This window comes from Lissotriton helveticus, chromosome 7 (assembly GCF_964261635.1).
Source record: "Lissotriton helveticus chromosome 7, aLisHel1.1, whole genome shotgun sequence".
Taxonomy (NCBI): domain Eukaryota; kingdom Metazoa; phylum Chordata; class Amphibia; order Caudata; family Salamandridae; genus Lissotriton; species Lissotriton helveticus.
This window is the reverse complement of record NC_136068.1, coordinates 323,338,520-323,362,267: the sequence shown is the minus strand read 5'-3', so window position 1 is coordinate 323,362,267 and position 23,748 is coordinate 323,338,520.

Below are 23,748 nucleotides of genomic sequence, written 5' to 3'. Positions count from 1 at the left end.
TGATTAAAGCAATTTAATCCAGTACTGTAAAACTTCCTTCACCTACGCGTTTCGAACAATAAATGTTCCTGTTCACGGTAGTAACCTTTTTTTTTTTTTTTTTGGATGATTAAAGCAATTTAATCCAGTTCTGTAAAACTTCCTTCACCTAGGCATTTCGAACAATAAATGTTCCTGTTCACGGTAGTAACAAGTCCGTTTTTACTTTCTGTTATTTATACCCTCCTGCCCACCTTAACAATTAGGATGCATTGTGGGGGGGTAGTTTGTGCATAGTTACATTACAATCTTGTATCAATTTCATATCTACATGTTATCCAGCCACAAGTTACAATTGTACTTGACATTCTTAAGGCATGAGTAAAGCTTTTGTGATGGGCTGAGTGCCCCATTTTGAAAACAACTTAGTTTAATTCTTTTAAATTGTGTATATATATATATACATTATTAACAGCTGAGTGCTTGTAACTTATGTCTATTTTGTGGCTTATGTATTGGTAAAGGAAATCGATGATGAATTACACATTTCTAATTACAGGCAGACCAAAATTCAAACTTAAATATTTCATCCATTACTTTCATATTGACCCATAGTTCATTACTAGTTCTCTACAAAAAGTACTCCAAAGAGCATCCAGTGGCGCAAGGTATCAGCAAAAGAGATCCTATTATCTAGTTTTTCATAACTCATTTTGTTGGCTTTATGTAGTTTCCCATCTTATCTGTTTGTGGATATCTTACACTACAGTTTGTATATATAGAAAGTATATTATGACGTTATAGTTCATATATATCATTGAATTGTCTTTCCCTTTGGTATATGAATTTGTTCATAAATGTACATACCTATTATATATATATATATATATATATATATATATATATATATATATATATATATATATATATATGCCGCTCTGTTGCGTCAAGGAACCGGGGCACTCGTGGGCGGGTGCCTGTCGTGGTGACGCCCCACGTCTCAAATTGCCGCTCCGATATCTTTTAACTCCAAAAGAAATCCGGCACTCACAGGAGAAGTTTCTAGGTTTGTTTAATGACAGCAAACAAACACTAAGCAGACAAACGCGTTTCGGTTTCCTTCGTCAGTGTCTACTACTGACACGAAGGAGGCAGGTTTAAAAACAATTCGTCATTTCAGGCATGTTCATAGAAAGGAGACTTAAGTAAAACCCTGTGAGCAAAGTTATACCATTGTCTATTACATTCTGATACTATTGTAAAGACGACATGTAGTAATTTCATACATTTTAAATTACAATTCGCTTATTTACATTTATAATGATTGATTCGAAGACCTAATTAATCACATGATTAATGTGCCTTTCATTTCATTACTACGTCGTTTTTATAGATATGTTATAAAGCCGTGGATCGGCATTTCTCACAGGGTTATTACAAATTATCACATTGTCGGGCAAAATTCTCCTCCTCTTACTTTCCTAAGTGAGATGATAATTCTTCATTTTTATTAAGACCTGTAGGGGCCTTGGTTTGTAGATCGATTATATAACGGGACTCCAACCGTCTTAGTCTCCGTAGTCTATCCCCACCCCTTGGGTCCACAGGTACACAGTCTAGTGCAAAATACTGGAGTAATTCTCTTTTGCTTTTGTGTCTAATAGCAAAGTGTTTCGCTACGGGATAATTGAAATCCTTATTTACAATTGCTCGTTGGTGCTCAAGTATTCTGAGTTTCACATTTTTGACTGTACTGCCTATATATTTCAGTCCACATGGACATATTAGGCAGTACACAGCATGGGTGGTTTGACATGTGAGAAATTTTGAAATTCTTTTCTTATCATTCACCCCTGGTATCTCATATGTGGTTACTCTTTTGCTGTTCTCACATGCCTTACACTTCCCGCAGGGGAAGAAGCCCGGCATATCTCTTATTCTCCCTGTTGTGTCTATCTTGTCGCGCAAATGGCTGTGTACAATTTTGTCCTTTATTGATCTCCCTTTCCTGAAGGTAATTAGGGGTGAGATTGGGATATCCTTCCCTATGATTTGGTCAGTTTTAAGGATATGCCAGCTTCTCTTAAGTATTTTTCTCAGGTGGTTTGAGTCTTCTGAGAAGGTAGTAATCAGCCTGAATTTCCCTCCATGTTTGTCTTGATCCCTTTCTCTTTCTTTCAGTAGCTCTTCTCGAGGAATTCTCTCTACCTTTTTAAAGGTTTTTTCTAAGAGATTTTCGTTATATCCTCTAGATTTAAATCTACTTATGCTGTCTTGGGCTGCTTTTATGAAGTCAGTGTTCCTTGAGCAATTCCTTTTGATTCTAAGGAGTTCCCCATATGGTATGCTTCTCACCAATGGAGGAGGATGGCTGCTTTCGGCATGTAATACCGAATTGCCGGCTGTCGCTTTTCTAAAAAGCTCTGTCTCAATTTTCTCACCCCTTAAGGTTACTCTCAGGTCAAGGTAATTTACTGTTGATACACTTATATCTGCTGTGAATCTTAGATTGATATTGTTCTGATTTAGTTCAGCTACAAACTCTTCTGCAGAACTAACTGACCCTTCCCATACAAGGAAAAGGTCATCGATGTATCGATACCAAATTTTTAGATTTTCTGCCCATTTCTCAAATTTGGGGCTCTTGGTGACCTGCTCCTCCCACCAGCCGACGAAAAGGTTCGCGTAGCTGGGAGCGAAGCAGGTCCCCATCGCGGTCCCCGTAGTCTGCCTGTAAAGTTGTCCCTGGAACAAAAAGATATTGTTGAACAAACAGTACTGTATGAACTCTAAGAGCATTTCATTATGTTTTGCAAACTTCATAGGTTTTTTGTCAAAAAAATACTTGATTGCCATCAGTCCCTGTTGGTGATCAATGCTCGTATAGAGACTGGTTATGTCCATAGTTATTAATATGTACATTGGTTTGCATACCACATCCTTAATTTTGTTCACAAAATCTTTAGTATCCCTAATGTACGAGTTTAGCTGTAAAACACTCTGAAAAAGAAAATGGTCAATATAAATGGACATGTTTTCTGATACACTTCCGATAGAGGAGACAATTGGTCTCCCCGGCGGATTCTTATTGTCCTTGTGTATCTTGGGCAAATGATAAAAGGTGGGGATTGTCGGGTTATTGTTTTTCAGGAAAAAATACTCATCAGTATCTAGCATGTTATTGCTGTGCCATTTATTCAGTAATGTTAAATATTCAGTGAGACTCTCTTCATATTTAACTTTTTGTTGTTTTTTCATAGGATATCCCATTGTCCAATTGTTTACGTGCTTCTTGGCAATATTGTTCCCTTGACATCACCACGATGTTTCCACCTTTATCTGATGGTTTACAGATTATATTCTCATCCTTGTCCAATTTGGCTAGAATTTCTCTTTGTTCCTTAGTCATATTTGTCTTTTTCTTTTTCATTTTTTTCTGATTTTTCCGAAAATTTATCAGATCCTTGATTACAGCGTCTGAGAACGCATCGATAGCATCATAAGGCATCGTAGGTACGAATTGTGAGGGGGGTTTAAAGTTAGTTGTTGGTGCCTCTTGTTCGACTCCCACTTTTCTAGTTCTTTGTGTGAGTGAGTCTTCAGACTCCCTGCCCTCTTATTCTTCCGTTCTTAGGTCTTCCAAGATCTCCCATGTAGTGAGATCATCGATAGTGAGAATGTCAGTTTCTTGTATATTCAATTTTCTCTTTTCTTTCACAGTTGGTTTTAGTTTGAAAAATTTGTGAAGCTTCATTTTACGAATGAAGGCGAATAGGTCAATCCTTGTCTGGGTAAATTCAAGTCTCTCGTTGGGACAAAAAGATAGGCCCAATTTTAATGTTTTTTCTTCCAATGGTGTTAATACTTTATCGGTGAGGTTGATAATTGTCAAGTCATCCTCCTCTTCTAGCATCTTGTTCCACGCTTGCTCCTCGTAACTCTGGAAGTTGCGCTGTTTTTGCCTTTTCCTTTTCCCCTTCCAGCCCCCTCTTCTGGTTCTTCTGTGGTTTCCGGGGGCTTGCTTTTTCCTCCCCGCAACCAGGATGCTCTGATTAGATTGAATTCTAAATGAAAAGGAGTTTTCTGGGGTTTCTCTTTAGAGGAGCCTGCCATTTCATCACCAGATTGATCATTCTCCGTAACTTCAGATTCTGATGTCTCAACTCTTGGGGTTGTGACAGGGTTAGCTCTCTTTTTGCTCATTTCCTTTCGTGGGGCATCGAATTTTTTCGCAAATGTTAAAATTCTCCCCTGAGCATAATCCCTTTCGTCTCTTTCGTATTTTTCTTGTTTCCTTTGACGGATTTTTAATTCATATCGTTCTAGTCGTTTTTTCATCTCTGATCTTAAAGTGTCCTTTTTTGATGCATTCGAATCTTTATTTATTTCTTCCTCCAATAATTTGATGTCTTCAATTGCCTTGTCTCTATCACTCCAGGCAAATTGTATCAGCAGTTTTAACATTCCCTGGCTGGACAGGGCTGTGTGTTCGGCCCATAATTCCAACAGCCGGGGATCCGGGTTTTCATACGCCGGGATGGTATATATCCTTAATCCCCTCGGCACCCTCTCAACGTCAACATAGTTTTGCAGGGAGGTGGCTTCCCACCATTTTCTGATTTCCCTTTCCCGTAGTCTTTCCAATTGTATAAAGAGATTGCTCAGTGAGTCCTTGCTCCCCGTGCTCTCACTCGGTTTTGCCCCACCAGTCTCTTTTTGCCGTTTCTGGAACATGCCTAGTGCTGCCTCCTTGCGTGCCTTATCACCGAACATGTCATCATCCATCCTGGATATTATAGGTTGGTGAACGTGTAATTTTTAAACTTCTCCCTCGCCCTGCCTCTCACACCATATGAGTCACACCTACACGCACTCGAGCTTACCCGCTAGTGAAGCCTCACTCTCCCGGGTTGCTCTCCGCTGCGTGGTCTTCGGTGTGTGGTTTTCCGGTGAGCGCGGTGCCCCGTCGTTGAAATGCCGCTCTGTTGCGTCAAGGAACCGGGGCACTCGTGGGCGGGTGCCTGTCGTGGTGACGCCCCACGTCTCAAATTGCCGCTCCGATATCTTTTAACTCCAAAAGAAATCCGGCACTCACAGGAGAAGTTTCTAGGTTTGTTTAATGACAGCAAACAAACACTAAGCAGACAAACGCGTTTCGGTTTCCTTCGTCAGTGTCTACTACTGACACGAAGGAGGCAGGTTTAAAAACAATTCGTCATTTCAGGCATGTTCATAGAAAGGAGACTTAAGTAAAACCCTGTGAGCAAAGTTATACCATTGTCTATTACATTCTGATACTATTGTAAAGACGACATGTAGTAATTTCATACATTTTAAATTACAATTCGCTTATTTACATTTATAATGATTGATTCGAAGACCTAATTAATCACATGATTAATGTGCCTTTCATTTCATTACTACGTCGTTTTTATAGATATGTTATAAAGCCGTGGATCGGCATTTCTCACAGGGTTATTACAAATTATCACATTGTCGGGCAAAATTCTCCTCCTCTTACTTTCCTAAGTGAGATGATAATTCTTCATTTTTATTAAGACCTGTAGGGGCCTTGGTTTGTAGATCGATTATATAACGGGACTCCAACCGTCTTAGTCTCCGTAGTCTATCCCCACCCCTTGGGTCCACAGGTACACAGTCTAGTGCAAAATACTGGAGTAATTCTCTTTTGCTTTTGTGTCTAATAGCAAAGTGTTTCGCTACGGGATAATTGAAATCCTTATTTACAATTGCTCGTTGGTGCTCAAGTATTCTGAGTTTCACATTTTTGACTGTACTGCCTATATATTTCAGTCCACATGGACATATTAGGCAGTACACAGCATGGGTGGTTTGACATGTGAGAAATTTTGAAATTCTTTTCTTATCATTCACCCCTGGTATCTCATATGTGGTTACTCTTTTGCTGTTCTCACATGCCTTACACTTCCCGCAGGGGAAGAAGCCCGGCATATCTCTTATTCTCCCTGTTGTGTCTATCTTGTCGCGCAAATGGCTGTGTACAATTTTCTCCTTTATTGATCTCCCTTTCCTGAAGGTAATTAGGGGTGAGATTGGGATATCCTTCCCTATGATTTGGTCAGTTTTAAGGATATGCCAGCTTCTCTTAAGTATTTTTCTCAGGTGGTTTGAGTCTTCTGAGAAGGTAGTAATCAGCCTGAATTTCCCTCCATGTTTGTCTTGATCCCTTTCTCTTTCTTTCAGTAGCTCTTCTCGAGGAATTCTCTCTACCTTTTTAAAGGTTTTTTCTAAGAGATTTTCGTTATATCCTCTAGATTTAAATCTACTTATGCTGTCTTGGGCTGCTTTTATGAAGTCAGTGTTCCTTGAGCAATTCCTTTTGATTCTAAGGAGTTCCCCATATGGTATGCTTCTCACCAATGGAGGAGGATGGCTGCTTTCGGCATGTAATACCGAATTGCCGGCTGTCGCTTTTCTAAAAAGCTCTGTCTCAATTTTCTCACCCCTTAAGGTTACTCTCAGGTCAAGGTAATTTACTGTTGATACACTTATATCTGCTGTGAATCTTAGATTGATATTGTTCTGATTTAGTTCAGCTACAAACTCTTCTGCAGAACTAACTGACCCTTCCCATACAAGGAAAAGGTCATCGATGTATCGATACCAAATTTTTAGATTTTCTGCCCATTTCTCAAATTTGGGGCTCTTGGTGACCTGCTCCTCCCACCAGCCGACGAAAAGGTTCGCGTAGCTGGGAGCGAAGCAGGTCCCCATCGCGGTCCCCGTAGTCTGCCTGTAAAGTTGTCCCTGGAACAAAAAGATATTGTTGAACAAACAGTACTGTATGAACTCTAAGAGCATTTCATTATGTTTTGCAAACTTCATAGGTTTTTTGTCAAAAAAATACTTGATTGCCATCAGTCCCTGTTGGTGATCAATGCTCGTATAGAGACTGGTTATGTCCATAGTTATTAATATGTACATTGGTTTGCATACCACATCCTTAATTTTGTTCACAAAATCTTTAGTATCCCTAATGTACGAGTTTAGCTGTAAAACACTCTGAAAAAGAAAATGGTCAATATAAATGGACATGTTTTCTGATACACTTCCGATAGAGGAGACAATTGGTCTCCCCGGATTCTTATTGTTCCTTGTGTATCTTGGGCAAATGATAAAAGGTGGGGATTGTCGGGTTATTGTTTTTCAGGGAAAAAAATACTCATCAGTATCTAGCATGTTATTGCTGTGCCATTTATTCAGTAATGTTAAATATTCAGTGAGACTCTCTTCATATTTAACTTTTGTTGTTTTTTCATAGGATATCCCATTGTCCAATTGTTTACGTGCTTCTTGGCAATATTGTTCCCTTGACATCACCACGATGTTTCCACCTTTATCTGATGGTTTACAGATTATATTCTCATCCTTGTCCAATTTGGCTAGAATTTCTCTTTGTTCCTTAGTCATATTTGTCTTTTTCTTTTTCATTTTTTTCCTGATTTTTCCGAAAATTTATCAGATCCTTGATTACAGCGTCTGAGAACGCATCGATAGCATCATAAGGCATCGTAGGTACGAATTGTGAGGGGGGTTTAAAGTTAGTTGTTGGTGCCTCTTGTTCGACTCCCACTTTTCTAGTTCTTTGTGTGAGTGAGTCTTCAGACTCCCTGCCCTCTTCTTCTTCCGTTCTTAGGTCTTCCAAGATCTCCCATGTAGTGAGATCATCGATAGTGAGAATGTCAGTTTCTTGTTATATTCAATTTTCTCTTTTCTTTCACAGTTGGTTTTAGTTTGAAAAATTTGTGAAGCTTCATTTTACGAATGAAGGCGAATAGGTCAATCCTTGTCTGGGTAAATTCAAGTCTCTCGTTGGGACAAAAAGATAGGCCCAATTTAATGTTTTTTCTTCCAATGGTGTTAATACTTTATCGGTGAGGTTGATAATTGTCAAGTCATCCTCCTCTTCTACCATCTTGTTCCACGCTTGCTCCTCGTAACTCTGGAAGTTGCGCTGTTTTTGCCTTTTCCTTTTCCCTTCCAGCCCCCTCTTCTGGTTCTTCTGTGGTTTCCGGGGGCTTGCTTTTTCCTCCCCGCAACCAGGATGCTCTGATTAGATTGAATTCTAAATGAAAAAGGAGTTTTCTGGGGTTTCTCTTTAGAGGAGCCTGCCATTTCATCACCAGATTGATCATTCTCCGTAACTTCAGATTCTGATGTCTCAACTCTTGGGGTTGTGACAGGGTTAGCTCTCTTTTTGCTCATTCCTTTCGTGGGGCATCGAATTTTTTTCGCAAATGTTAAAATTCTCCCCTGAGCATAATCCCTTTCGTCTCTTTCGTATTTTTCTTGTTTCCTTTGACGGATTTTTAAATTCATATCGTTCTAGTCGGTTTTTCATCTCTGATCTTAAAGTGTCCTTTTTTGATGCATTCGAATCTTTATTTATTTCTTCCTCCAATAATTTGATGTCTTCAATTGCCTTGTCTCTATCACTCCAGGCAAATTGTATCAGCAGTTTTAACATTCCCTGGCTGGACAGGGCTGTGTGTTCGGCCCATAATTCCAACAGCCGGGGATCCGGGTTTTCATACGCCGGGATGGTATATATCCTTAATCCCCTCGGCACCCTCTCAACGTCAACATAGTTTTGCAGGGAGGTGGCTTCCCACCATTTTCTGATTTCCCTTTCCCGTAGTCTTTCCAATTGTATAAGAGATTGCTCAGTGAGTCCTTGCTCCCCGTGCTCTCACTCGGTTTTGCCCCACCAGTCTCTTTTTGCCGTTTCTGGAACATGCCTAGTGCTGCCTCCTTGCGTGCCTTATCACCGAACATGTCATCATCCATCCTGGATATTATAGGTTGGTGAACGTGTAATTTTTAAACTTCTCCCTCGCCCTGCCTCTCACACCATATGAGTCACACCTACACGCACTCGAGCTTACCCGCTAGTGAAGCCTCACTCTCCCGGGTTGCTCTCCGCTGCGTGGTCTTCGGTGTGTGGTTTTCCGGTGAGCGCGGTGCCCCGGTTCCTTGACGCAACAGAGCGGCATTTCAACGACGGGGCACCGCGCTCACCGGAAAACCACACACCGAAGACCACGCAGCGGAGAGCAACCCGGGAGAGTGAGGCTTCACTAGCGGGTAAGCTCGAGTGCGTGTAGGTGTGACTCATATGGTGTGAGAGGCAGGGCGAGGGAGAAGTTTAAAAATTACACGTTCACCAACCTATAATATCCAGGATGGATGATGACATGTTCGGTGATAAGGCACGCAAGGAGGCAGCACTAGGCATGTTCCAGAAACGGCAAAAAGAGACTGGTGGGGCAAAACCGAGTGAGAGCACGGGGAGCAAGGACTCACTGAGCAATCTCTTTATACAATTGGAAAGACTACGGGAAAGGGAAATCAGAAAATGGTGGGAAGCCACCTCCCTGCAAAACTATGTTGACGTTGAGAGGGTGCCGAGGGGATTAAGGATATATACCATCCCGGCGTATGAAAACCCGGATCCCCGGCTGTTGGAATTATGGGCCGAACACACAGCCCTGTCCAGCCAGGGAATGTTAAAACTGCTGATACAATTTGCCTGGAGTGATAGAGACAAGGCAATTGAAGACATCAAATTATTGGAGGAAGAAATAAATAAAGATTCGAATGCATCAAAAAAGGACACTTTAAGATCAGAGATGAAAAAACGACTAGAACGATATGAATTAAAAATCCGTCAAAGGAAACAAGAAAAATACGAAAGAGACGAAAGGGATTATGCTCAGGGGAGAATTTTAACATTTGCGAAAAAATTCGATGCCCCACGAAAGGAAATGAGCAAAAAGAGAGCTAACCCTGTCACAACCCCAAGAGTTGAGACATCAGAATCTGAAGTTACGGAGAATGATCAATCTGGTGATGAAATGGCAGGCTCCTCTAAAGAGAAACCCCAGAAAACTCCTTTTCATTTAGAATTCAATCTAATCAGAGCATCCTGGTTGCGGGGAGGAAAAAGCAAGCCCCCGGAAACCACAGAAGAACCAGAAGAGGGGGCTGGAAGGGGAAAAGGAAAAGGCAAAAACAGCGCAACTTCCAGAGTTACGAGGAGCAAGCGTGGAACAAGATGGTAGAAGAGGAGGATGACTTGACAATTATCAACCTCACCGATAAAGTATTAACACCATTGGAAGAAAAAACATTAAAATTGGGCCTATCTTTTTGTCCCAACGAGAGACTTGAATTTACCCAGACAAGGATTGACCTATTCGCCTTCATTCGTAAAATGAAGCTTCACAAATTTTTCAAACTAAAACCAACTGTGAAAGAAAAGAGAAAATTGAATATACAAGAAACTGACATTCTCACTATCGATGATCTCACTACATGGGAGATCTTGGAAGACCTAAGAACGGAAGAAGAAGAGGGCAGGGAGTCTGAAGACTCACTCACACAAAGAACTAGAAAAGTGGGAGTCGAACAAGAGGCACCAACAACTAACTTTAAACCCCCCTCACAATTCGTACCTACGATGCCTTATGATGCTATCGATGCGTTCTCAGACGCTGTAATCAAGGATCTGATAAATTTTCGGAAAAATCAGAAAAAAATGAAAAAGAAAAAGACAAATATGACTAAGGAACAAAGAGAAATTCTAGCCAAATTGGACAAGGATGAGAATATAATCTGTAAACCATCAGATAAAGGTGGAAACATCGTGGTGATGTCAAGGGAACAATATTGCCAAGAAGCACGTAAACAATTGGACAATGGGATATCCTATGAAAAAACAACAAAAGTTAAATATGAAGAGAGTCTCACTGAATATTTAACATTACTGAATAAATGGCACAGCAATAACATGCTAGATACTGATGAGTATTTTTTCCTGAAAAACAATAACCCGACAATCCCCACCTTTTATCATTTGCCCAAGATACACAAGGACAATAAGAATCCGCCGGGGAGACCAATTGTCTCCTCTATCGGAAGTGTATCAGAAAACATGTCCATTTATATTGACCATTTTCTTTTTCAGAGTGTTTTACAGCTAAACTCGTACATTAGGGATACTAAAGATTTTGTGAACAAAATTAAGGATGTGGTATGCAAACCAATGTACATATTAATAACTATGGACATAACCAGTCTCTATACGAGCATTGATCACCAACAGGGACTGATGGCAATCAAGTATTTTTTTGACAAAAAACCTATGAAGTTTGCAAAACATAATGAAATGCTCTTAGAGTTCATACAGTACTGTTTGTTCAACAATATCTTTTTGTTCCAGGGACAACTTTACAGGCAGACTACGGGGACCGCGATGGGGACCTGCTTCGCTCCCAGCTACGCGAACCTTTTCGTCGGCTGGTGGGAGGAGCAGGTCACCAAGAGCCCCAAATTTGAGAAATGGGCAGAAAATCTAAAAATTTGGTATCGATACATCGATGACCTTTTCCTTGTATGGGAAGGGTCAGTTAGTTCTGCAGAAGAGTTTGTAGCTGAACTAAATCAGAACAATATCAATCTAAGATTCACAGCAGATATAAGTGTATCAACAGTAAATTACCTTGACCTGAGAGTAACCTTAAGGGGTGAGAAAATTGAGACAGAGCTTTTTAGAAAAGCGACAGCCGGCAATTCGGTATTACATGCCGAAAGCAGCCATCCTCCTCCATTGGTGAGAAGCATACCATATGGGGAACTCCTTAGAATCAAAAGGAATTGCTCAAGGAACACTGACTTCATAAAAGCAGCCCAAGACAGCATAAGTAGATTTAAATCTAGAGGATATAACGAAAATCTCTTAGAAAAAACCTTTAAAAAGGTAGAGAGAATTCCTCGAGAAGAGCTACTGAAAGAAAGAGAAAGGGATCAAGACAAACATGGAGGGAAATTCAGGCTGATTACTACCTTCTCAGAAGACTCAAACCACCTGAGAAAAATACTTAAGAGAAGCTGGCATATCCTTAAAACTGACCAAATCATAGGGAAGGATATCCCAATCTCACCCCTAATTACCTTCAGGAAAGGGAGATCAATAAAGGACAAAATTGTACACAGCCATTTGCGCGACAAGATAGACACAACAGGGAGAATAAGAGATATGCCGGGCTTCTTCCCCTGCGGGAAGTGTAAGGCATGTGAGAACAGCAAAAGAGTAACCACATATGAGATACCAGGGGTGAATGATAAGAAAAGAATTTCAAAATTTCTCACATGTCAAACCACCCATGCTGTGTACTGCCTAATATGTCCATGTGGACTGAAATATATAGGCAGTACAGTCAAAAATGTGAAACTCAGAATACTTGAGCACCAACGAGCAATTGTAAATAAGGATTTCAATTATCCCGTAGCGAAACACTTTGCTATTAGACACAAAAGCAAAAGAGAATTACTCCAGTATTTTGCACTAGACTGTGTACCTGTGGACCCAAGGGGTGGGGATAGACTACGGAGACTAAGACGGTTGGAGTCCCGTTATATAATCGATCTACAAACCAAGGCCCCTACAGGTCTTAATAAAAATGAAGAATTATCATCTCACTTAGGAAAGTAAGAGGAGGAGAATTTTGCCCGACAATGTGATAATTTGTAATAACCCTGTGAGAAATGCCGATCCACGGCTTTATAACATATCTATAAAAACGACGTAGTAATGAAATGAAAGGCACATTAATCATGTGATTAATTAGGTCTTCGAATCAATCATTATAAATGTAAATAAGCGAATTGTAATTTAAAATGTATGAAATTACTACATGTCGTCTTTACAATAGTATCAGAATGTAATAGACAATGGTATAACTTTGCTCACAGGGTTTTACTTAAGTCTCCTTTCTATGAACATGCCTGAAATGACGAATTGTTTTTAAACCTGCCTCCTTCGTGTCAGTAGTAGACACTGACGAAGGAAACCGAAACGCGTTTGTCTGCTTAGTGTTTGTTTGCTGTCATTAAACAAACCTAGAAACTTCTCCTGTGAGTGCCGGATTTCTTTTGGAGTTAAAAGATATCGGAGCGGCAATTTGAGACGTGGGGCGTCACCACGACAGGCACCCGCCCACGAGTGCCCCGGTTCCTTGACGCAACAGAGCGGCATTTCAACGACGGGGCACCGCGCTCACCGGAAAACCACACACCGAAGACCACGCAGCGGAGAGCAACCCGGGAGAGTGAGGCTTCACTAGCGGGTAAGCTCGAGTGCGTGTAGGTGTGACTCATATGGTGTGAGAGGCAGGGCGAGGGAGAAGTTTAAAAATTACACGTTCACCAACCTATAATATCCAGGATGGATGATGACATGTTCGGTGATAAGGCACGCAAGGAGGCAGCACTAGGCATGTTCCAGAAACGGCAAAAAGAGACTGGTGGGGCAAAACCGAGTGAGAGCACGGGGAGCAAGGACTCACTGAGCAATCTCTTTATACAATTGGAAAGACTACGGGAAAGGGAAATCAGAAAATGGTGGGAAGCCACCTCCCTGCAAAACTATGTTGACGTTGAGAGGGTGCCGAGGGGATTAAGGATATATACCATCCCGGCGTATGAAAACCCGGATCCCCGGCTGTTGGAATTATGGGCCGAACACACAGCCCTGTCCAGCCAGGGAATGTTAAAACTGCTGATACAATTTGCCTGGAGTGATAGAGACAAGGCAATTGAAGACATCAAATTATTGGAGGAAGAAATAAATAAAGATTCGAATGCATCAAAAAAGGACACTTTAAGATCAGAGATGAAAAAACGACTAGAACGATATGAATTAAAAATCCGTCAAAGGAAACAAGAAAAATACGAAAGAGACGAAAGGGATTATGCTCAGGGGAGAATTTTAACATTTGCAAAAAAATTCGATGCCCCACGAAAGGAAATGAGCAAAAAGAGAGCTAACCCTGTCACAACCCCAAGAGTTGAGACATCAGAATCTGAAGTTACGGAGAATGATCAATCTGGTGATGAAATGGCAGGCTCCTCTAAAGAGAAACCCCAGAAAACTCCTTTTCATTTAGAATTCAATCTAATCAGAGCATCCTGGTTGCGGGGAGGAAAAAGCAAGCCCCCGGAAACCACAGAAGAACCAGAAGAGGGGGCTGGAAGGGGAAAAGGAAAAGGCAAAAACAGCGCAACTTCCAGAGTTACGAGGAGCAAGCGTGGAACAAGATGGTAGAAGAGGAGGATGACTTGACAATTATCAACCTCACCGATAAAGTATTAACACCATTGGAAGAAAAAACATTAAAATTGGGCCTATCTTTTTGTCCCAACGAGAGACTTGAATTTACCCAGACAAGGATTGACCTATTCGCCTTCATTCGTAAAATGAAGCTTCACAAATTTTTCAAACTAAAACCAACTGTGAAAGAAAAGAGAAAATTGAATATACAAGAAACTGACATTCTCACTATCGATGATCTCACTACATGGGAGATCTTGGAAGACCTAAGAACGGAAGAAGAAGAGGGCAGGGAGTCTGAAGACTCACTCACACAAAGAACTAGAAAAGTGGGAGTCGAACAAGAGGCACCAACAACTAACTTTAAACCCCCCTCACAATTCGTACCTACGATGCCTTATGATGCTATCGATGCGTTCTCAGACGCTGTAATCAAGGATCTGATAAATTTTCGGAAAAATCAGAAAAAAATGAAAAAGAAAAAGACAAATATGACTAAGGAACAAAGAGAAATTCTAGCCAAATTGGACAAGGATGAGAATATAATCTGTAAACCATCAGATAAAGGTGGAAACATCGTGGTGATGTCAAGGGAACAATATTGCCAAGAAGCACGTAAACAATTGGACAATGGGATATCCTATGAAAAAACAACAAAAGTTAAATATGAAGAGAGTCTCACTGAATATTTAACATTACTGAATAAATGGCACAGCAATAACATGCTAGATACTGATGAGTATTTTTTCCTGAAAAACAATAACCCGACAATCCCCACCTTTTATCATTTGCCCAAGATACACAAGGACAATAAGAATCCGCCGGGGAGACCAATTGTCTCCTCTATCGGAAGTGTATCAGAAAACATGTCCATTTATATTGACCATTTTCTTTTTCAGAGTGTTTTACAGCTAAACTCGTACATTAGGGATACTAAAGATTTTGTGAACAAAATTAAGGATGTGGTATGCAAACCAATGTACATATTAATAACTATGGACATAACCAGTCTCTATACGAGCATTGATCACCAACAGGGACTGATGGCAATCAAGTATTTTTTTGACAAAAAACCTATGAAGTTTGCAAAACATAATGAAATGCTCTTAGAGTTCATACAGTACTGTTTGTTCAACAATATCTTTTTGTTCCAGGGACAACTTTACAGGCAGACTACGGGGACCGCGATGGGGACCTGCTTCGCTCCCAGCTACGCGAACCTTTTCGTCGGCTGGTGGGAGGAGCAGGTCACCAAGAGCCCCAAATTTGAGAAATGGGCAGAAAATCTAAAAATTTGGTATCGATACATCGATGACCTTTTCCTTGTATGGGAAGGGTCAGTTAGTTCTGCAGAAGAGTTTGTAGCTGAACTAAATCAGAACAATATCAATCTAAGATTCACAGCAGATATAAGTGTACCAACAGTAAATTACCTTGACCTGAGAGTAACCTTAAGGGGTGAGAAAATTGAGACAGAGCTTTTTAGAAAAGCGACAGCCGGCAATTCGGTATTACATGCCGAAAGCAGCCATCCTCCTCCATTGGTGAGAAGCATACCATATGGGGAACTCCTTAGAATCAAAAGGAATTGCTCAAGGAACACTGACTTCATAAAAGCAGCCCAAGACAGCATAAGTAGATTTAAATCTAGAGGATATAACGAAAATCTCTTAGAAAAAACCTTTAAAAAGGTAGAGAGAATTCCTCGAGAAGAGCTACTGAAAGAAAGAGAAAGGGATCAAGACAAACATGGAGGGAAATTCAGGCTGATTACTACCTTCTCAGAAGACTCAAACCACCTGAGAAAAATACTTAAGAGAAGCTGGCATATCCTTAAAACTGACCAAATCATAGGGAAGGATATCCCAATCTCACCCCTAATTACCTTCAGGAAAGGGAGATCAATAAAGGACAAAATTGTACACAGCCATTTGCGCGACAAGATAGACACAACAGGGAGAATAAGAGATATGCCGGGCTTCTTCCCCTGCGGGAAGTGTAAGGCATGTGAGAACAGCAAAAGAGTAACCACATATGAGATACCAGGGGTGAATGATAAGAAAAGAATTTCAAAATTTCTCACATGTCAAACCACCCATGCTGTGTACTGCCTAATATGTCCATGTGGACTGAAATATATAGGCAGTACAGTCAAAAATGTGAAACTCAGAATACTTGAGCACCAACGAGCAATTGTAAATAAGGATTTCAATTATCCCGTAGCGAAACACTTTGCTATTAGACACAAAAGCAAAAGAGAATTACTCCAGTATTTTGCACTAGACTGTGTACCTGTGGACCCAAGGGGTGGGGATAGACTACGGAGACTAAGACGGTTGGAGTCCCGTTATATAATCGATCTACAAACCAAGGCCCCTACAGGTCTTAATAAAAATGAAGAATTATCATCTCACTTAGGAAAGTAAGAGGAGGAGAATTTTGCCCGACAATGTGATAATTTGTAATAACCCTGTGAGAAATGCCGATCCACGGCTTTATAACATATCTATAAAAACGACGTAGTAATGAAATGAAAGGCACATTAATCATGTGATTAATTAGGTCTTCGAATCAATCATTATAAATGTAAATAAGCGAATTGTAATTTAAAATGTATGAAATTACTACATGTCGTCTTTACAATAGTATCAGAATGTAATAGACAATGGTATAACTTTGCTCACAGGGTTTTACTTAAGTCTCCTTTCTATGAACATGCCTGAAATGACGAATTGTTTTTAAACCTGCCTCCTTCGTGTCAGTAGTAGACACTGACGAAGGAAACCGAAACGCGTTTGTCTGCTTAGTGTTTGTTTGCTGTCATTAAACAAACCTAGAAACTTCTCCTGTGAGTGCCGGATTTCTTTTGGAGTTAAAAGATATCGGAGCGGCAATATATATATATATATATAGGTTTGCGGGTCTCTCTGCCTCTTTCCAGAGGCGGGCTCAAGCGAGGTAGCGATCCTCCTTTAACTCTCAAGACACTTTGTGTTTTAACAAAATAGTCTTGAGCCCAAATCCATAAAGCGTGATTTATTTATGAACAAATGGCAAACAAATGCCTGTCGCGTTCAGTGCAGCCGCACCTTGGTCACGGGTCAAATAAAGTTTGTGCGTTGTGAAAACATTTAGTGCTGATACACAACAATTGATGTAGGACTACCCGTCCCAAACAATGATGAAAGGCAAGCAGCAATGGCATCCATTTTGAAGTGGTAAATTTCATATACCTACTTCCTTTAAAGACCACATGATATCAAACCATTATACATTTAATCCATATTGTTTCTCTATATATTAAAGTATTTTTTTTGTGTTTTTGTGAAATGTATATTTATACCTGGAAATGAGTGGAGGTATAATAAAACAGAACAAAGTATAATATTACTCCAGTCTACAATGTTGCCCCAGTAGGCACTGTCACATTGCAGGAAACCATTCCTAGAGCCTTATAGTCGACCAACCTCGGTCTTCATATCTTGCCCCAGTAGGCCCTTAACTGAGAGGATATAGTCAAATTCTGTTATATTTCACCACTTCAACTTTCCAACTAATGCCCAATGGGCAATTTCAACAGATCACAAAAAACATCATTTTAATTAGAAAGTTACGTCATTTTAACAGCGATATCAAAAAACTCTTTTGCATTTCTTTAGCATGGTGTGCTGACATTCTCGTCTCCTCCAAGAAACATAAAAACAGTGCAATCACTATCATGTGTGTGGATTAAAAACACAAACATTGGCTTATGATATAAACATAATAACATTCTACAACGAGAAAGAAAAGGCAAATTCAAATTCATAAAAACAGCAATTAACCTAAATGAACTGACAACTCTTCATCTTTGTCCAATCCTAAAGGATGCCCTGTACCGTATTTGATAATAATTTTGGACTTCAACTGTCTCAATTCCCTTGTTCTGTTACATCCTCTCTCAGATTTGGGAATTCTTTCTCGGGTACAGAACTGTAAAAGACTGATGTTTTTATCCTGCAGTTCTTTCAAATGCCTGGCAATTGGATATTGCCTATCCTCGTCGGCAATGGCCCTAGTGTGCTCGAAAACTAACTTTTTCACTTGGTGTATGGTGCTCACAATATATGCTAATGAGCAGGGACAGCTAAGCGCATAAACACAGTAATTAGATTTGCACGTAAGATGTTTAGTGATGACATAGGGTTTGTGGTCTTTAGACAGCATGAATTCTTTATGAGTGACACTGTTTTTGCTGGCTTTACACGAGTTACATGTAAAGAAACCTTGAATGGCTCTTGGATCTTTCTCTTGTTTAAGTGTACTGCTACAAAGTATGTCCTTTAGAGCTGTGCATTTTCTGAAAGTTATTTTGGGTTGGCCCCCAACATGTTTTTTCAAAATTGGATCAGTGTTTAAAACATGCCAATACTTCTTCAAACACTTCCTAACCTGCCATGATTGATTGCTATACGCCGTTATGAATCTTATAGGATCTTCCTCATTTGATATAACAGGTTTCGATTTTAATAAATCTCCTCTCATAACGGACCTTATCTTGGTACAGGCTTGTTCAATAAGTTTGCTGGGATACCCTCTTCCCAGAAATCTGCCTCTCATGTTCGACATTTCTTGTTGAAAGGCCTGTTCTGAACTACAATTTCTTTTTGCTCGCAAGAGCTCACCGTACGGGTATACTGCGGATAAGGTTTTTTGGATGGCAGCTTTTTGCATGTAACAAGCTGTTTCCGGCTGTTGTCTTGCGAAACAGCCTGCTCTCCAATTTGTCATTCTGTACCTTAACTAACACATCTAGAAATTCAATGGTCTCTTTATGTTTGATGTTGTATATATTTTTATTTGGCATATCTAGCCATAAAAAGTAGCACAGTACAAACAATCTAAAATATGATTTGTCTCAACAGTTTAACGATCAAACAGTATAATACACATTAAAAACCTACTAAAGTATACAATAAAACTCTTAATTCATCACCACAGCAGCAAGTGGTCGCTTATACATTAGGTATACATTTATACAGAAGCAAGAGTAATCCACAGATCATGGGTAATATCGAATTTCTACCATGTGTTCATTTCAAACTACATTACCATTTCCTTCAATGACTCCTGTATTGCAATTAAAAATCTCCCTGCTGCACATGCCACCTCTAAAAATCCCATATTTATCAATAAGCTTAGTGCTTGGTCCCTACTGAAAGTTTTATAAACAATAAAAACTGTTTTTTTTCCCCGTGCTTCTAAAAACCACAAACAATCCATCAAGATATGTTGACTACTGCATTTTACTTGTAGGCTACAGGAGCACAGACCATGGTCATTCAACATGAACGATTTTATCTTCCAATTGATGTTACATGGGTTGAGGCCAACTCTAAATTTCAATATTAAATTTCTAAGCTTTGGGTTAGGCATAGCTTCTATATAGGGAAAGATATGATCATTGGCCCACCCATTTATCAGAAACCGGGCAGACGATTTGCTCTCCAAGTAATATAAATCTTCTTATCTGGGCTTCACATTAATATTGACCCGGAACTCCTGCTTAGGGATCTGCTGCCCTAATTTCCATTGGTCTCACTCTAGGGTAAGTTTAGCACACAACTTGTCTAGTTTATTCCTTGCTTGGACCGCCCAGTTAAGATCAATGGTCTCTATTTCTTTCTTACAAAGGTATGCTTTTTTAGGAGGGCCTTCACCATTCATTCTTTTCCAGAAGTTTATTGTCGCTAGTGTCGTGTATTTCTATAGGTTCTGAATCAGTCCCCCTATTCCTGACCCTATTCTGGTTAAACTAACTATCAAGTTAACTAACAGTCAGCCCATGAGGCAAGAAAACCCCCATGATGCAGATACCGTTATCTGACGCAGTCACACTACGGCACAGGAACGTGTTATCTGATTAGGTCATAACGCTTGAGATCTAATTAGACAAGCGACATTCCTCCAGCCCCTGATAAGGCATACGACGTTCTCATAACAAATCAAACCTATGACAACCTGGAAAATCCGTGCGGCCATTGTTTTGATTTCACAGAGAACTTTTAGTAAAGAATGTGCTAACGAGCAAGTCGTATGACATCTTTATTGACGTACCTATGTCCATCCTTACGTCAATCCCGGCACCTTTAAGGTATAAATATTGCCGACCTTGCCCTATGCAAACACACGCGTGGTGACAAGACGGAGCAGCCATACTTGCCGAAGCCGAGAGCAGAAGCAGACCCCGCTGGCAGCAGCCCCGCCTTCCTGACGCGCTGAGAGACGCGCTGCTATCTCAAGCCGAGAGACCCAGCACCGGCGCTTCTGGGCAGCCCTCGCAGGCAGCCTGGAATATCGAGAGCAGAGAAAGAGATACCATTCCTCATTCATCCTAACTTCCAGGTACAGAACTGAATAACCCCTCACAGAGAATTCTTTAGTTATTCACTTGGCAAAAACAAACTTAACTTAAACTGTAACTTTCTATTCCCGCCCACGCATTAGACTTAGGTCAGGTACACGGGGTAGGCGTATTTAGAAACACCAGTTGAGTACGTTTAGTCAAATGTATATGTGTATGTAAATATATTTTAATCATTTTAAACATCATATGGCTCAGAAACCATATCAATGTTTTTACAGTATTATTTTATACTATTGCTTTTAATGTATGCACTTTACTTAACTATAAGTATTGCAATAATATCGATCCATTTCTCTTGTACGAGAAAAGAGACTGATCAATAAATAACACCTTTTTATTGAACACGCCCGTCTCTTCCTTTTCTCTACATTCTGATGAGACTAAGAATGCACGTACTGACTGAGTAAAATAATTGCCTTGTGCTCACACGACTCTTGAGATTGACTCTTGATTAGGGGAGAGCAAAGTTGTCATGTTCTATGGTTGTCAGAAACTAAATCCCTTCTTGTCTAATCAGGGAAGTTAATCCTTCCTTGAACATTCGAGAAAGTTTCTAGCGAACTCTGAGCTTAGCTGGCAAACCCAAAAATTAAGTCTAGTATCGACAGTAGTAGACCTAGTTAACGTCTGGTCTAGGCCTTTACTGCTGTAGGTACTATTCCAATGTGCAGAGCCTATTGGGAAAATAGGAGCTACACTACATGGCGCCCAACGCGTTTGGAAAGGGCGATAAAACTAACGTAAGACATTTAGAGTAACTCAGTCGTGCTTTCTCACTCAGACCCCTTTTCCCGAATACTCCAAAGACGTCTGGAGTGGGTGAAAGGTTATATCCTCCAAAACCTCGCAGGAGGGAACTCCTATGTATGGTTCTTGGTCTAGTCAACGTTGAAGGATAAACAGTTCCAAAATATTGTGCATCTTATCTTTGTTCCATAAAGAAACCTGATCTGCAAATAAACATAATACCATCCTGTCAGTAAAATGGACAGCGATGAAGAAAGAGAGGCAGCTAGATTAGCAACTGAAATCGCAGATGCTGATACTACCATGCAAGCAGCAGACCCGGATATAATACTCATCCAGGTCGCCAAAAGGAGATCTATAACCTTAAAACTTATAGAAAATGGACTGACACCTAGAGGTGGTACAGTCATATTCGTAATTGAGGCACACGAATATCGGCAGACAGAGGTATACTATACATGGATACATTTTCCAGCAGCAAATGCTGTAACAAAGTACTTCCACTATTACAAAGTAGAGGAACCTCCTAATGAGTACACTCCTTTCGAGGAGGTGGAAGTACCACTCAAATTCCAAGAGCATTTGCTCTTATTTGATGGCGCCCTAAAACATAACAATCACATTACAAGGCTCGGTCCTTTAGGAAGACCAGGAGCAACGTGGCCGGTCTTAGCCGGATACACACCACATCCAGACATCGAAAGAATGCCTGCAGCAGAACTGTTAATACAGCTAAAACAACTACTAAAAATTCATAGACAATTAGTTCAGTATGTAATGCGGACTTCAACAATTCAGCCAGCGATTAAACTTCCACAGCTGACCCCTCACCAGGGGAACACAAATAAAATTACACCACAGAACATCCAATCCTGCCTAGGTAAAGTTCCAGCTAAACGGGAACAGATACCATTCTGGTTGGCACAGAAAATTACCCAAATAGAGGCGGTGTTTCCTGACACCACCCCATTAGAAAAACACAGGATTCTGACTATATGTCTCCCAATGGGAATCGCACCACACATTGAGGACTGTGACACTTGGGGTACAGTCTTTGCTTCAATCTACACAAAAACGCACGGTGTCCCATCCATTTCGGTGATACCAGATGTGCTAAAACAAATTCAAGATGAATACGGTCCAGAACCTGCTTTAACTCTTGGTATGAAATTACTAAAAGACTTCAAACAGGTCTCGGCTATATTACTAGCCAACATAAAAGGTGAAGCAGCAAACGTGGCGATCCGCCAGAGGTTAAAAGAGACAGATATAGCAGACCAACCAGCTGAAATTGCCAGAATCATAGAAAAATCCTATGAAGAACTAGGCAGAGATAGTCTAGGTGGAATACCAGTAAAACCGCAACTGACTACAAGTCCAGAAAAAATATTTTTTAATAATAATAATTCACCAAAAAAGAACTGGGATGGAAACAAACAATCCAATCCTAAAGAAAAGAAATTCCAGTCCAGAGGAAGGTCTCCTAGACGAAGAGAGAAATCTCCAAACCAAAGACAGAGGTCACCGCAGAGTGACCCCTCTGGGAATAGATATAACCTTAGAAATAGGGATAATATTAAAAAACCTGATAGATATCAAGACATTGATACACGTCCCTCTCAATCTTTTCAGACTTCCTCGCAGAAATCGGAAAGAAGAGGACGATCAGAAGAGCACGCCAAGTCCAAAGACAAGGAACCTGCTCAACTAAAAAAGAAATTACAATTTCCAAAAAAGAAGGTAGCCAGTATCAAGGTAGTTAAAAATGCCGAGAATACTGAGGACACAACTGAAAAACGGAGAATGGGCTCAGACAATGCTAGACAGCGCAGCAGAGGTGAGCATAGCTCGCAAAGTCCTTATGAATCATCTGGAGACAGTGGACACGAATGAATACCTTCAAGTGGAAACTGCAGACACCAGAGTTAGCAAGCCCCACAAGATATACGAGATAACATTACGTATAGAGGGAGATAAGACTAGGAAAATAAGGGGACTATTTTGGGATAACCTCTCCAAAGGCTATGACATCCTTCTAGCTGAAAAAGACTGGCCACCAGAGTTTGTCAGGGAGTGCCCTCATGGCGAAGAAGTAATTATGCCTGCCTTCTCGAATCAAATACCGATTCATAAAAAATACACACTTGCTAGAAAGTGGGCAGTGGCCTTAGCACCTGCTTTATATAAAAATCATGTAGGATGGGATGAGGATTCTCCTCCTCACAAAATCCAGTTAAAATCACAACCAACTGCACAAAGGCAGTACCCAATTAAGCAAGAAGCTAAAAAACAAGTAAATGAAATACTAGATCAGCTAGAATACCAGGGGGTGATTGAAACTTGCACCTCACAAATGAACAATCCTTTGTTTCCGGTCTCCAAACCAGACAATTCGTACCGTCTAGTTTTGGATTACCGACACCTTAACACATGTTGCAAAACCTTTGCAGTGCAAAACTCACAC